Genomic DNA, 14,367 nt, shown 5'->3' with positions numbered 1-14,367 from the left:
GCCCACCCCCGTTGCATCCGTCAATTAAAGTGCAGTGCATTTGTGTAACTTTGATTGAAGATATTTCATCAACTGAGTATCGGATCTTTCTAGAACAGGTATGTCTGGATTCAGCATCTTAGTGCCTGTATGGCACTACATACACCTCATATAGCAAAATCCTGGTGGTTGGTCCTCTTTAAGTAATTACCACAATCTATACATGTAAATAACAAATATGTTTATTAGAATATGACTCGCCCACCCCAGGGCTATGGGACACCCGGTGCCGGGCCGGACTAGTCCAGGGGTAGTCAGTGGTGGCGGGGCCCGACTCCGTGGCCCTGGTGGGTGTCAGTTTAAATATGGCTCGTGACTTGGGGTTTGAATAAAGTTTGTGTTCGTGATGCCACCTGTGGTATGCGGCTATTAAGCCACCACTGCTGTGTAAGGCCTCTGGGGTGATGATATGGCAGCAATGATGGTACTGCTCCCCACAGGTGAAGCAATGCCCCGGGGCACTGTTGGTGCTTGTGAGAGTCTATGGTGTAGTGAAAGTCTAAGCAGACGGAATAACAGAGGCAACTCCAAGGGTGCAGTTTCAAGTTCTTTACTCACACGTCCTGGTAGGAGCTCACTGGTGCCCTCAGACGACTGGAACCCACTGTCAGGGACCTCCGCCGTTTCTGGGTGATTCTTGGAGTAAAAACCGGTACCCTTCTCTCTAAGGTGTCTCTGTCTTCAGCTGTCTTCCTAAGCCTAGCTCTTTTAGGATGAACCTGCTCGGCCTCCACTACAGCCCCCAGGCTGGGGGGGTCACCTGTCGGATGATTATCCCCTTTCTAGAGGTTCTGCTGTGGGCTGTGGCCCGGGGAGTTTACAACTTTCCCTGGGCCTCGGTTTTTACTGTTTGGAGATGATTTTGCACTCCTCCGGTTTCTAGGGACCGTCCCCTGTTGCAGCTTGATCCCTCCACCGATGTTCCTGTGGAGCAGGCCACCACAGCCCTACAGCTATCCGTGGCCCCAGAATCCCTTCTTTTCTCTGCTTGGTGTCACATAGACCCTCTGAGTCCCAGGATCTTCACCAGGAAGCGTCTCTTTCTTCTTCTTAGCTCCTGACTGACTAGAGCTGTCTTTCCTTCTCTCCTCCTTGCCTGCCTCCTGCAGACCTCCTCCTCCTTCCCCACTCTCTCTCAGACTCTGTTGCTTTCTTTCTCTGTTGTGGACACTCTGACACATACATACATACACAGGACACATACATTCACATTCACCGGGGACCACATTCCAGTTCCGTGGCCCGGTACACATAATCAAGGGGGGTGTCATCTTCGAAAAGCACAAGGGGCAGTAAGGCAGGAAAGGTGTCATCTTCAAAAAGCACATTCGGGCAAAACAAAAGGGACATCTTCACAAAGGATGAGTGGCTGACAGAGGCTATATACAGTTCAGCATCTTCTTACTTCTTTACATGTAGGGATTCTTCTCCGGCTCCCCACCTCGCAGCAGGTAGACAGCGGTCAGCACAGTCTGCGTCTGCTGGTCTTGGCGGGCCGCGCCTGGCATGGCGGTGGCCTGTATTGGAGTCGCTGCTGTGACCGATTCTTGACGGGCCGCACCTGGCGTGGCTGCGGCCTGGGCTTGGCGGGCTGCACCTGCGGTGTGGATTAACGTTACACAGGACACATACATTCACATTCACCGGGGACGACATTCCAGTTCCGTGGCCCGGTACACATAATCAAGGGGGGGTGTCATCTTCGAAAAGCACAAGGGGTAGTAAGGCAGGAAAGGTGTCATCTTCAAAAAGCACATTCGGGCAAAACAAAAGGGACATCTTCACAAAGGATGAGGGGCTGACAGGGGCTATATACAGTTCAGCATCTTCTTACTTCTTTACATGTAGGGATTCTTCTCTGGCTCCCCACCTGGCAGCAGGTAGACAGCGGTCAGCACAGTCTGCGTCTGCTGGTCTTGGCGGGCCGCGCCTGGCATGGCGGCGGCCTGTATTGAGTCGCTGCTGTGACCGATTCTTGACGGGCCGCACCTGGCGTGGCTGCGGCCTGGGCTTGGCGGGCTGCACCTGCGGTGTGGATTAACGTTGCCGCTGCGGCGGGATCTTGCTTGGCCGAGCGGGGTATCGCTGCTGGGGCCTGAGCTGGACGGGCCGGGCTTGGCGTCGCTGCTGCGGTGTGGATGGGCGTCGCTCCGGTGGCGAAATCTTGGTGGGCCGCACCTGACGTGGCTGCGGCCTGGATCGGTGTCGCCCTGCCGGGCGTCTCTCCAGGGACCGCGGACATGGCAGCGGGGGTTGGGGCACTCGCGCCGGCAGGGGCAGCATGGGACTCACCCAGATCTAGGCCGGAGATGCTCTGCAGCAGGATCGGCATAGCTGGTGTGGACTCTGGATGGACGTGGGCATCACCCCCACGCAGGCCTCGCTGCACAGACTTCTGCAGACTCCTCATGGCCAGCACCATCTCCTTCCCCCACACGGCTGTCTCCCGTCCGCTCTGCTTTTTCATCCCGCCAGCCATCCTTCCGACCTCAGCCTCCAGCTCAGCGGCGGTCACAGGCCTGATCCAGGTGAGCTCCCCCTGGCCTCCGCTTACAGGAGCCATTTTCTCTCTCCTCCGCTCTGCATAGCGGGCACTGCTTCGTGCTCTTTCTGGGCAAGACCAAGGGGGCGGGGCTTCTCTTCGCGCCCTTTCTTCTGGCACGCCCCCCTTCTTCCCGCTCTCTGTAGCGCTAATGGCGGCAGTTTTCACAGTGAAACACGCAGTAACACAGTCTTTTCAGGCGCACAGTACCCGCCTGGGCACGAAATCCTGTTTGTGATGCCAAAAGTGACTCGCCCACCCCAGGGCTATGGGACACCCGGTGCCGGGCCGGACTAGTCCGGGGGTAGTCAGTGGTGGTGGGGCCCGACTCCGTGGCCCTGGTGGGTGTCAGTTTAAATATGGCTCGTGACTTGGGGTTTGAATAAAGTTTGTGTTCGTGACGCCACCTTTGGTATGCGGCTATTAAGCCGCCGCAGCTGTGTAAGGCCTCCGGGGTGATGATATGGCAGCAATGATGGTCCTGCTCCCCACAGGTGGAGCAATGCCCCGGGGCACTGTTGGTGCTTGTGAGAGTCTATGGTGTAGTGAAAGTCTAAGCAGACGGAATAACAGAGGCAACTCCAAGGGTGCAGTTTCAAGTTCTTTACTCACACGTCCTGGTAGGAGCTCACTGGTGCCCTCAGATGACTGGAACCCACTGTCAGGGACCTCCGCCGTTTCTGGGTGATTCTTGGAGTAAAAACCGGTACCCTTCTCTCTAAGGTGTCTCTGTCTTCAGCTGTCTTCCTAAGCCTAGCTCTTTTAGGATGAACCTGCTCGGCCTCCACTACAGCCCCCAGGCTGGGGGGTCACCTGTCGGATGATTATCCCCTTTCTAGAGGTTCTGCTGTGGGCTGTGGCCCGGGGAGTTTACAACTTTCCCTGGGCCTCGGTTTTTACTGTTTGGAGATGATTTTGCACTCCTCCGGTTTCTAGGGACCGTCCCCTGTTGCAGCTTGATCCCTCCACCGATGTTCCTGTGGAACAGGCCACCACAGCTCTACAGCTATCCGTGGCCCCGGAATCCCTTCTTTTCTCTGCTTGGTGTCACCTGGACCCTCTGAGTCCCAGGATCTTCACCAGGAAGCGTTTCTTTCTTCTTCTTAGCTCCTGACTGACTAGAGCTGTCTTTCCTTCTCTCCTCCTTGCCTGCCTCCTGCAGACCTCCTCCTCCTTCCCCACTCTCTCTCAGACTCTGTTGCTTTCTTTCTCTGTTGTGGACACTCTGAACTCACAGAGCTCCTTTCTCTTTCACAGCTACATGCTGGCTCCTCACTCTCTCACTCTCTGAGGTAAACTGAAACTAACTTGACCTTCCTTTCTCTATCTGCTCTCTCGTGGCTCCTCCCACCTCCCCAGTTGCTATGCTGTACCCTATAGGAGCAGGGATGGGTCTTACGGCCCCTCCCAGCATGCAGCATGGGAGGGTTACTGCCACTGTCCCTGGTCCCAGTATGTACCTAATGTGGCGTACCGGGGCAATTTGGCCTCCTCCTCCCCACAATTCAGGACACGGACGGGCACTCTCCCCTTGCGGACGTCCGCTACCCCTCTGGCTATCAGGACTCCAGGCCTACTGTCTGAATACACTGGTTCTACCAAGGCATGGTAATCCTGACCCTTGAGGCCTATTGCTGCCCGACACCATATCAACATTTCACTTCTTGGGGGTATTACAATGGGGAGGGGGTCACTTACCCTCACACTGCCAATTTCTCCTCCGGCTAGCTCTACTTGCTGCCTCCTCATCAGGGCTCTGATCTCCCTCTGTAGGACACGCTGCTGCCCGGAGCTGGCAGTTTCAGACGCCTGTTGCAACAAAATTATCACTTCGGCAATACAATTTTCTATCACATTTGTACCAAGGGTTAGCAGTGGGTCAGATTCTTTGCGATCTATATCTACAATTATCATCCCCTGACATGGCAATTCCACCCGCCCCACTTTAATGGTTACTTCTTTGTACCCAATTTGAGGTAAGGGCTGACCATTACTGGCCACAATCGTTAAATCATCATCTGGGCCATGGTCAATGTCTGAATCAGCCCAATATCTTTTGTACAGTTTGTGGGGGATGGTTGTTACCTGGGACCCCGTATCCAGGAGGGCATTCAAAGGGATCCCATCCAGCACAATGGGAAGGACCGGGCGTCCTCCCACATACTTGCTGCGGCTGGGGTTTGAGCCGGGCTTCCTCACACCTGGGGGTTGGCTCCTGGCCCCAGGCTCGGCCCGTTTAAAGGACAGCGTCGTGCAATGTGGCCCGCCTGGTTGCAGTGGCGGCAGATCGGTTGTCCTGTTGAATCATACCGGTCTGTGTCTCTGCCTCGGGTCGGCGGAATCCTCCTCTGTCGCATCCATGGGACGTCTTCTGGGCTGGAGGCCAACTCGATTTTTGCAGGCGAGGGGGTCATTTGTAGAGACTGCACGGTCTTGGCAAGGGCAGCCACAGTCTTGGTCAGCTCCTGGAACTGCTGTCTGAGCTCTGCAGTGGGATCCTTATCCAGGGACTGCGCCTCAGCCCCTGCAGTGGCTCGTGTTGCAGGCACCACCCCGGGGTACGTGATAGCAAGAGGCCGGAGGGGTACTGGGTCATTCGGTGTAGATTCTCTCAGTACCCTGATGGCCTGGTCCTTAAACTTGGCAAAGTCCAGAGCAGGGTTCTGCAGGACCAGGATACGCAGCTGGGTCCTGTGGGCATCTGACAGGAGCCCCTCTATGAACTGCTCAGTTAGGAGTTTGTCTTCTTCACGTACACTCTCTGGGTCCACCTGTTTAACTGCTTTCAGGGCCTCCTGCAAGTTTAAGGCATAGTCCCTTATGCTGTCCGTGGCCCGTTGCTTGCACCCAAAGAATCTCATCTTTATCTCTGCTGCGGTGCGGGTGTCAAAAGTACTCTTTAGCTTGGCCAGTATCTGGGCTGCTGTCCCTTTATCTGTATCAGGCCAGGACTTCGCTTCACGCTGGGCTGCGCCGGCTAGCTGTCCCATTACTATGCCCACCTTCTGGCTCTCAGTCAGAGGATACACCCGGAACAAGCTGTGCAGGCTTTCTCTGAAGTCACTCAAGGTATGGGACTCCCCGGAGTACTGCGGCAGCCATTCTGCTCCTGGTATGTACGGCATGGTGATCGGCATTACCGGCGCTACAGTGGGGGCTGGGGCGACGGCGACTGGGACTACTTCGGCCGGTGCTGCGGCGCCCTGGGCGATGGCAGCCACCTGCTCTCCCTCGGAGTCGGACATCTTCCTCCCCCTTAGTGAACCTTACCAGGCTCCGTTCACTTTTCAAATTTTCTTCCGGGTCGCGCGGGGTTAACAGCGCTCTGCTCTGATGGCGCGCTCCCTTCGCGCTCTTTGTCAGGCACGCCCCCCTTCTTCCTGCGCTCGGCGCGGCTAATGGCGGCGGCAATTTACAACCAGTACACAGTCTTTTACACAGTTCTTCAGGCGCACAGTACCCGGTGTGACCGGGCACGAAATCCTGTTCGTGACGCCAAAGTTGACTCGCCCACCCCAGGGCTATGGGACACCCGGTGCCGGACTAGTCCGGTGGTAGTCAGTGGTGGCTGGGCCCGGCTCCGTGGCCCTGGTGGGTGTCAGTTGAATATGTGGCTTGAATTAAAGTTTGTGTTCGTGACGCCACCTGTGGTATGCGGCTACTAAGCCGCCGCTGCTGTGTGAGGCCTCCGGGATGATGTTATGGCAGCAATGGTAGTACTGCTCCCCACAGGTGGAGCAATGCCCGGGGCACGGTTGGTGTTTGTGGAAGTCTATGGTGCTGCGTGACTAACACGGTGCAGGGCCGACCAGCAATGAAAGAAACAGGCACAAACAGTAGTCTCTTTACCTTCTCCTCTTTTACTCGGCAGAAACTTAGTCCAGGGAGACCGTCACAGATGGTAAAGATGATCCGGCCGGCCTGGAAGTGCCTGGGGTGATCTTTGGCCAGTTGAGTATGAGGCCTACTCCTTAATCTTTCTCTGCTGTGTTAGGACACTGCACTTTGGGTTTGCAATTGCCCTCTTGCTGCTGGGACTTGTTGTTCGTCCCCTTTTCTGTGTGGTAGACTGCGCAGGCCCTCTCTGGTGCTTCTCTGCTGGAGTCTACACCGGGCCCTTGGGATGCAGCTGTACCTTCAGATTGCTTCTGGGACAGGGGGCTTACAGCTCTCCTGCCCTCCGGATTCAGCTACCAGGGATGGATTTTATGCCCTGGCAACTACAGACTCCGATGTCCGAGTCCCTGCTGTGCCTCTCTGCTCCCCTTGCTTCACTGGGCCAAGCTATCCCAGCTCTAGGCCCCAGTTTACAAGGCAGCACTACTCTGCGTCTGCACTCTTTCACTCCTGTCTCCAGACTAACTACCACTTCCTCCTTCCAGCCAGACTTAAGGAATGCTCCCTGAAGTTCCAGGTTCAGAGCTCCCCCTGCTGGCCGGAGGGAGAACTGTGTTGAGTGTTAACTTACTGGCCAATAGATCTCCCAATTACTTCCAGGCTCAGCATTAACCCTTTTGGGAGGGCAATGCTGTTGTGGCGACCAGGTCCTGGGGCGCCACACCTAACAATGGGTGTTGTGTAGATTTTCCAGGGGACCGGTGTTCACTCCTTTCCTCACCCAGAATGGGGCATCACACCGCTGGATGGGGTGCAATGTCCTGTGGCGACGGAAGCCTCAGGGGCGCCACAAATATATGATAAAATAAAAAAAAATATATAAGATTAGAGATTTTTTAAAAAATATCAAAGGATGTAAAGGAATTTGGTCATGGTATAAAGCATTACTGGAACAATTTTTAACCCATGATTGTAAACAATGTGGAGCACTGGACTTATAAGATTTTGAAAATGTGTAAATCCACCTTAAGCAAAAATATAGCAAATAAATGAATTTCAAGTCCATATTGTCTAATTCCAAAACAAAGTGGATGGTGTATAACTCTTGATAATAGTCTCACACTTTCATGTTTATCTAAAGTGCATGGTGCCAATAAATACACAGGTAGTAGAGTCCATCCCTCACTTTTAGGCCTCTCTCATTTGTTCGTGTCTCCGGTACGTGTTTGGTCCGTTTCCTCACGTACCGGAGACACGGGCACACGTAGACCCATTAAAATCAATGGGTCTGCGCTCACGTGCGTATTCTGCCATGGACCGTGTGTACGTGTGGAGCATACGTGTGCCCGTGTGCTCCACACGTAAACATGTCCATTTTTCTCCGGCATCACGGGTGTCACTCGGAACGCAAACGGGTCACACGGAACGCAAACAGACCACACAGATGTGTTCCGTTAGACACGCACCGGAGAAAACACATGTGTCTTCGAGGAAAAAAAAAAAAAACTTTACTCACCTTCTCCAGCCCTGTTGTCTCAGCCGCTGCTGTCAGTTGCTTCCGACCGCCGTTAATTATGCTCATTACATATATTCACTTCACTGCGGCCGGAAGCAGCAGCAGCGGGGAGTCGGCAGGACCGGAGACCAAAGATCAGCACCACGGACAGCGAAGCCAGGGACAGGTGAGTAGAAAGTTCCCGTTCTCCGTGTGTTATCACGTATAACACACGGAGAACACACGTGTGCCATAAACACGGCTCACGGAGGGCAATACGCACCTTTGACACGTCCGTGAAAAACATGCGTGATTTTCATGGACGTGTGAAAGAGGCCTTAGAAACATAAAAAGTGCTAAATGCAAAATGACGGCATATACAAAACCATTCGCGTACTGAATACTGTTGGGGAGAATTAATGAACCCATAAATCTCAGTCAGTATTACAAAATACCAAAGTTATTGTTCAATAGATCATTTTAATGATAAAAAACAATTCTATTTGGCATCTAAGAATCTCATACTTCTAAAATGTATTTTTCCGTTGCGTCTTCTATGGGGTGGAAATATAAATGTTTTTTCAGTAGAATGAGTTTTTAGCATTATAATGAGCTAAGCTGAGGTTTTCCTGGCAGCCCCATAGGGAATGAATGGAGCAGCAGTTGCGTGTCTAACCTTGTACGCCATTTTGTAACAGTAATTAAAAGTTCCCGATTGGGGATAAAAGTTCCCCAATCTACTGATCAGAACAGGTACCCATGGTCGGACAGTCATCGATCAGTAAGTTGTCATACAGCTGACGACCAACTAAAACTGCAAGGTAAATCTAATCTCATATGTTATCCTCTTAAGGCTGCTTTACACGCAGCAACATCGCTAGCGATCGCACCCGCCCTCATTGTTTGTGCGTCACGGGCAAATCGCTGCCCATGGCGAACAATATCGTTTGGACGCGTAACACCTACTTACCTTCCTAAAGACGTTACTGTAGCCGGCGAACAGCTTTTTTAAGGGGGAGGTTTGTGCGGCGTCAGAGCAATGTCACACAGTGGACCACCAATTGAAGCGGAGGGGCGGAGAGCAGCCGAATTACCGTCTTGCCCACCTCGTTGCTGGAGGACGCAGGAAAGCTGTTATTCGTCGTTCCCGGGGTGTCACATGTAGCGACGTGTGCTGCCTCAGGAATGACGAACAACCTGCGAGAACGAGCAACGACATTTGGAAGCGAGCGAGGTGCTGAACTGAACTTAAGTGCTGAATTTAAGATAAGTGCATAGTTTCAACACAATTACATAGTGGTGATAACTGTAATTGTTGAATTTCATTAGGGGATTGTGTGTCTGTTTGTGATTCTGTGAAAAGGGAAAAAAAAAAAAAAAAAAAAAAAAGGTTAGTCTTGTGATTTAATTAGTAGGATTAGTCACACCTGTTTCTAGAAGCTTCCAGCAGCTTCTGTACATCTATATAAACCAGCCAGTGCAAGCGAGGTACTGAGCGAGCGAGGTGCTGAACTGAACTTAAGTGCTGAATTTAAGATAAGTGCATAGTTTCAACACAATTACATAGTGGTGATAACTGTAATTGTTGAATTTCATTAGGGGATTGTGTGTCTGTTTGTGATTCTGTGAAAAGGGAAAAAAAAAAAAAAAAAAAAAAAAAAAAAGGTTAGTCTTGTGATTTAATTAGTAGGATTAGTCACACCTGTTTCTAGAAGCTTCCAGCAGCTTCTGTACATCTATATAAACCAGCCAGTGCGAGCGAGGTGCTGAACTGAACTTAAGTGCTGAATTTAAGATAAGTGCATAGTTTCAACACAATTACATAGTTTGACACAAGAACATAGTTTGAATTTATCCTTATACGTTTCCCATTGGGTTTCTTTCGTTTTTTTCTCTTTGTTTTTCTACTTTACTGTTGATCCCCATTTGATAGGTGCTCCATGGACAATGCTACCAGGTGTGTATCTTGTCAGATGTATGCATGCCTTGAGCAGCCGTTCGAGGGTGAATATGTCTGCACTCGATGCAAGCATGTTGCGTGTTTGGAAGCCAAGGTAACTGATCTAAATAAGCAGCTTGCAACACTAAGGGGCATTGCAAACCTGGAGAGGAGTTTAGAGCTCACTGAGCTTTCTCTGGCTGGGGCCAGTGATATGGAGGAGGGTGGAGGTGGGGAAGATCAGGACCCAGAGGTAGGTAGCTGGGTAACAGTTAGAAGAAGAGGTAGGGGGAAAAGTGTCAGGGAGCCTAGTCCTGACCTGGCACAACCTAGTAAATATGCCTGTTTGGCTGATATTAGGAATGAAGGGCCTGGACTAGGGTCACTACAGCAGGACGTTGCTCCTAGCAACCAGGAAAACAACTGCTGTAGGAAGGAGGGAAATAGGAGTGCAGCAAAGCCCAGACAGATGTTGGTGGTAGGGGACTCTATAATTAGGCGGACAGACAGGGTCATCTGTCGCCGAGACCGTGAATGCCGAACAGTGTGTTGTCTGCCGGGTGCTCGGGTTCGGCATATTGTGGATCGGATAGACAGATTGCTGGGTGGGGCTGGGGAAAACCCAGCGGTCATGGTGCACATTGGTACTAATGACAAAGTTAGAGGCAGGTGGAAGGTCCTTAAAAATGATTACAGGGAACTAGGAGAGAAGCTGAAGTCCAGGACCTCCAAGGTGGTGTTTTCAGAAATACTACCGGTGCCACGAGCGTCACTAGAAAGACAGCGGGAGCTTAGGGAGATAAATATGTGGCTTAGAAATTGGTGCAGGAAGGAAGGGTTCGGGTTCATGGAGAACTGGGCCGACTTCTCAGTCGGCTACAGGCTCTACGGTAGGGACGGGCTGCACCTCAATGGGGAAGGTGCAGCTGTGCTGGGGGAGAAAATGGTCAGACGGATGGAGGAGCTTTTAAACTAGGATCGGGGGGGAGGGAGGGTAGTGGAGCAAATAAGGGGATAGATAGAGCAGATAGAGACAGGGAGACGGTAGGGGTCAATGAAGGATTAGGGGGGGATGGGACATGCAAGGAACGTAGGGAGGCTAGGAGTAATAAAGGTGTTAATAGGATTAAATGTCTACTGGCAAATGCAAGAAGTCTTGCAAACAAAATGAATGAATTGGAGACTCTTATGTCAACCATGGATTATGATGTGGTGGGCATTACGGAAACCTGGCTGGATGAAAGCCATGACTGGGTGACAAACATACAGGGTTATAGTACATTTAGGAAGGACAGGAAAGGCCAAAAAGGTGGTGGGGTGTGTATATTTATCAAATCTAACCTAAAACCTGTGTTGTATGATGACATTGAGGGGAACAGCAACAATGTAGAGTCAGTATGGGTAAATGTACATGGGGAGGGGAATAATGGAAAAATGCTAATTGGAGTTTGCTATAAGCCTCCTAACATACCTGAACAAATAGAGGGTGAAATGCTGGAACAAATTGAAAAGGCAGCTAATAATAATAATCGGGTTCTTATTATGGGGGATTTTAACTATCCAGACATTCAGTGGGACATAGAATCTTCTGGTTCTGCTAAAAGCTGTAAGTTCTTATCTACCATTCAGGACCATTTCCTCTCTCAGATGGTAGATGAACCGACGAGGGGAGATAATTTGCTAGATCTGGTCCTGTCAAATAGACCGGATACAATTTCAAATCTACAGGTCCGGGAGCACTTGGGCACCAGCGATCATAATATGGTAAGCTTCGACATAATATTCAATAGAACATTTCAAAGGGGGAATGCTAAAACCTGGAATTTTAGGAAAGCTGATTTCAACAAATTAAGGGAAGAGCTTAAATGTGTAGATTGGGACAGAGTCATGGTAACTGGGGATACCGAACATAAATGGGGTAAGTTTAAGGATATACTGCTAGAGTCCTGTAAAAAACTTATACCCAGTGGTAATAAAATGTCCAGGAATAAAAAGAAACCACTATGGATAAATAAGACTGTACAAAGTATAATAAAACAAAAACAAAGGGCGTTTAACATCTTAAAGGCTGAGAATACAGAAATAGCATTGCAGGAGTATAAAGATATCAATAGGCAATGCAAAAAAGAAATCAAACAAGCAAAACTAGCTACTGAAACAAAAATCGCCAATGACATTAAAATAAATCCCAAAATCTTTTATAAATACATTAATGCCAAAAGGAAAACAAAGGATAGTATCGGACCCTTAAAATATAATAACAAGTTAGTTATAGAGGACAAACAAAAAACTGAGATATTAAATAGGCATTTCTCATCTGTATTCACCAAGGAACTGACTGTACCAGGGATCATTCAACAAGTGAAAAATCAAAGTCCACCACCCGATATAATTAATTTAACACAAGATGAAGTACGCCTACGTCTGAGTAAATTAAACATTGACAAATCCCCAGGGCCAGATGGCATTCATCCACGAATATTGAGGGAATTGAGCTCCGTAATCGACAGACCGCTGTATCTCATCTTTTTAGACTCACTTGTAACAGGGTTGGTGCCTCAGGATTGGAGGATTGCTGATGTGGTACCGATATTTAAGAAAGGTAAGAGGGTAGATCCAGGCAACTACCGTCCAGTAAGCCTGACATCAGTAGTATGCAAAGTTTTTGAGGGCATTTTAAGGGATGACATGCAAAAATATATTGCAGAAAATAATATGATAACTGACAAACAGCATGGATTCATGAAAGATAAGTCGTGTCTAACCAACCTGTTGGGGTTCTATGAGGGGGTAAGTGCAAACCTGGATATTGGTAATGCAGCTGATGTGATTTATTTGGACTTTGCAAAGGCATTTGATACTGTACCACATAATAGCCTTATACTAAAGCTCCAGAAGCAAGGACTAGGGGACACAATATGCAACTGGGTAAGGAATTGGCTAAAAGATAGGAAACAAAGAGTAGTCATAAATGCTACATTCTCTAAATGGGCTATAGTCAGCAGTGGGGTGCCGCAGGGATCTGTGCTAGGACCAATTCTTTTTACTCTCTATATTAATGACCTTGTGGATGGGATTGATAGTACAGTGTCAGTCTTTGCCGATGACACCAAACTATGTAGGATATTAAAAACTGACCTGGATAGTACAATATTACAAAAAGATCTGGATAAGATGTCAGAATGGGCAGATACTTGGCAAATGAGATTTAATGTTGATAAATGTAAAATAATGCACCTAGGACGGAGTAATCCTATAGCTGCGTATACATTAAATGGAAGTAAACTCGGGACTACAGACCAGGAGAAGGACTTGGGTATTCTCATTACAAATAAGCTGAGCAGCAGCACTCAATGTCAGGCAGCAGCTGCTAAAGCAAACAAGATTCTAGGGTGTATAAAAAGAGAGATTAGATCCCGTGATCCCAACGTATTGTTACCCATCTATAAATCACTTGTAAGGCCACATCTGGAATACGGGATCCAGTTTTGGGCTCCACATTTTAAAAAGGACATTCAGAAGTTAGAGTCAGTTCAAAGGCGGGCAACTAGACTATTACAAGGAATGGAGGCCTCCCATATGATGGCAGATTGAAAAAGTTAGATATGTTTAGCTTAGAAAAAAGACGTCTCAGAGGAGATCTCATTTATATGTATAAATACATGTGTGGTCAATATAAAGGACTGGCACATGACTTATTTCTTCCAAAAACAATACTAAGGACCAGGGGGCACTCACTGCGAGTGGAAGAAAAGCGATTCCGACACCTAAATAGGAAAGGGTTCTTTACAGTTAGAGCGGTCAGACTGTGGAATGCCCTACCACAAGAGGTAGTAATGGCAGATACTATAACAGCTTTTAAAAAAGGGCTGGATGATTTCCTCAGTACACAAAACATTGTTGGTTATAAATGACTTAGTGACTAAATGTAGAACTGGTGGAGGAAGGTTGAACTAGATGGACCTAGGTCTTTTTTCAACCTAAGTAACTATGTAACTATGTAACAACGTGTCAACGTTCAATGATTAGGTTAGTATTTCAGATCGTTAGCGCTCGCTCGTAGGTGTCACAAGCAATGACGTCGCTAACGATGCCGGATGTGCGTCACGAATTCCGTGACACCGATGACATATCGTTAGATACGTCGTTGCGTGTAAAGCGGCCTTTAGATTGCGAAATCTTTTGGTGCCAGTTAGTATCATAGTATCATAGTATCATAGTTTTTAAGCTTGAAGGGAGACTCTAAGGGGCACTTTGCACACTGCGACATCGCAGGTGCGATGTCGGTGGGGTCAAATTGAAAATGACGCACTTCCGGCATCGCATGCGACATCGCAGTGTGTAAAGGCTGGATGATACGATTAACGAGCGCAAAAGCGTCGTAATCGTATCATCGGTGCAGCGTCGGCGTAATCCATAATTATGCTGACGCGACGGTCCGATGTTGTTCCTCGCTCCTGCGGCTGCACACATCGCTGTGTGTGAAGTCGCAGGAGCGAGGAACGTCTCCTACCG

This window comes from Anomaloglossus baeobatrachus, chromosome 9 (genome assembly GCF_048569485.1).
Source record: "Anomaloglossus baeobatrachus isolate aAnoBae1 chromosome 9, aAnoBae1.hap1, whole genome shotgun sequence".
NCBI lineage: Eukaryota > Metazoa > Chordata > Amphibia > Anura > Aromobatidae > Anomaloglossus > Anomaloglossus baeobatrachus.
The sequence above is the reverse complement of the archived record's forward strand: the minus strand, read 5'-3'. Positions refer to the sequence as shown.